The sequence below is a fragment of the Stegastes partitus genome, unplaced genomic scaffold, assembly GCF_000690725.1.
Source record: "Stegastes partitus isolate 25-593 unplaced genomic scaffold, Stegastes_partitus-1.0.2 Scaffold72, whole genome shotgun sequence".
In the NCBI taxonomy this organism is placed as follows: domain Eukaryota; kingdom Metazoa; phylum Chordata; class Actinopteri; family Pomacentridae; genus Stegastes; species Stegastes partitus.
Genome location: NW_007577803.1, coordinates 712,162 through 714,866, shown reverse-complemented (window position 1 = coordinate 714,866; position 2,705 = coordinate 712,162).

The following is a 2,705-nucleotide window of genomic DNA, read 5'->3' as shown; positions in this document are numbered from 1 at the left end:
ATTAGACTATTTCCAAGTATGATTCATTCGTGGTTCTTCACTAATTCAGTCCAATCATGATAAGAGCATGCATGTTAATTCTTGACGTCGTCATCAGAGCGTAGTGGGGATGAAATATCATAACAGTCGACAGGTTTTGTTGAACATATTTTCTGGATACAGGCAGCAGTGGTTCCTTCTCACCAGTTTTCCTGTTGATATGAAGACATAATTGTCAGGTCAAGCATTGATCTGTTGTTTCTGGTCCTGGTCTAATCAGCTAATAAATCCATATTCTAAAAATGATCCTAACCCAGCAGCTTCTGTGACAGCTCCCTCAACCTCCACTGATACTGGATCGGCTTTATGGAGCTGAAATAACCTGGGATCAAGTCCGACTTACTGAAATAAGCCTGGTTTATTTCTTATGTTCCATGATTGGTAGACTTGCTTTATGGAACAGGCTCTAGGTAGACCTGTATACCTCAAACATGTTCTAAACGTAGAGATTTCTATGATAGCTCTATAATTCTCCACATACCCTGAATTGACTTTATGGAACCAAAATAATCTAAAAGTAAGTCAAGCTAACTGTAATAAGCCTGTTTTGGTTTTTTTTGTAAACCCACATTATGGAACAGGTTTCATGTACAATTATGTCCCAAATATGATCACAATCTAGAAGTTTATGTGGCAGCTCCCCCATCCTCCACTGATATTGGATCGGTTTTATGGAACTGAAATAACCTGGGATCAAGTCTGACTTACTGAAACAAGCCTGGTTTATTTCTTGCTTGCTTTAGGGAACAGGCTCCTGATGTGTCATGTGCACACATCTCCCACATGTGACTGAAGCCTTTTGCTGGATGCAAATGTGGTCCGTGCTTTTCATTCGTCTCACCGTGAACATCAACTTGCGGAGACTTTAAAATGTCTCGCGACAGGCAATCCATCACGGCGAGCATTTCATTGCCTTCTTTTTTGTACGGCCTACGTTATCATTCCCCAGAAATGCAAATCAACTCGACTTCCTGATGGTGTGCAGTATCAGAGTGTGACCTCTGAGTAACTCAATAGCGTGAAAGGTGTCAGTGTCTGTATGAAAGCTTCCATGTGGAAAGTCTCTTTTTTATCTATCCGCTGCCAAGATAAAGAAGACTCTCAGCGGGGAAGATTCATGTCCCCCAGACGGCCCCCCGCCCCATCCTGCCGCCGCCGCCACCGCCGCCGTCGCCATCGCCGCTATCTAACCTCCTAAAGAAACAGCTAGGCCAATTAACCTCCCTCATTACCGCTGCTATAGGCCTTCCGCTCCAAAGGAACGAGCGAGATGTGAGGCCGGATGGGGGAGTGGCAGAGGTGTGGGCTGGGGGCGAGGGCTGCTGATGGGTGGCAATGCAGTAGAAGGAAGGAATAAATCAGCGAAATGAAAAATAAGAAAACGCAATTTGTCACACCATTGTCGGCTTCCCTTTCTCCCCTCCCTCCCCTTTGCGAGAGGAGCATGGATTCACGAGGCGAGGCTTGCGTGTCAGCCCAGCTGCTGCATCTATTTAAATGAGACTCACAGCTTCATGAAGTGAGACCGCATATCCTTTCAATATGCAGCTCTGCAGCCGCTGTGCGTGTCTGGATGAAGGGGAGGCAGACGCACAGTCGAGAACGGAGGCAGACGGAGAGGGCGTAGCGTAAGCTGATCCGAGGGAAAAAGAAACTGAGTAAACCAATTTTTTGAAGATAACTCCGCGGATGCATGAGCGAGATTGAAAGTGTGGAGGAGGTCTATAGCCTTAATGGGTCGCTGGGATGCACGCAGTGACTATAAAAGACAAACCGTGTTGACAGGAAAAGCCAGTCTTATTATTCAGTTTGTCTGTGAGGAGAAAGTAAAAAAGAAAAGAAGTCTCTCAGCCGCTGCATACGTTCTCTGTTTCATCAGATAAAGGAAGCTTTTGAAGATACAAGCGGCAGTTCATTAGGAATGCTACTCTCTCGTGCTGTTACAGGATTTTTACTTCAGATGGAGTGTGAATGACACATCTGTCAGCTTTTAATAAAATGTGAATTAGTAGCATCCCTTCGTCAATGATCCCAAAATTTACTATTATGAATATGAGAGAGAGAGAGAGAAGAACAACATATTCAGGAAGGAGGAACACCAATGATTTTAAACACAAAGATCTTTGAAAGCAGCGACGTCATGTCTTCTGAAGCCAAACTTTGCCAGAGAGGGTTATCTGAGTGAACGCTTCGGAGACTTTCTATTAGAAAGCTTGCTTTAGAAACTGGGGCACACTGTTTAAAAATGCAAATATCAAAAAGTAAGAACTGTCTGTTGGTACATTAGTGGAAATATTTCTTGGAGTTTGATCCATGAGGAGACGAAGAGTCAGCTTCGTTGTCCATCGGTGGGTTGGTCGACTTTGGTCCAGGTGAAGATATCTCAACAACATCTGGATGGTTTTGATTTGACATTATATGCAGATGGTTCCCTGACAACCAATTCAGTCTGATCATCTTTAGACTTTTCCTGTTGGGTCACCAGAAGCTTTGTAGTTTGGTTGAAGTGCCTGAACAGCTACTGTATGGATTGCAGCACAGTTTGATAAGACATTCGTGACCCCTTGACTTTTCCTGTGGAGTAATACCTTATAGCTGCACAGCTAATGACATCCCCCCTGCCCTCTGCTGTATATTATGTTTAGAACATTTTAAATATACCTGCT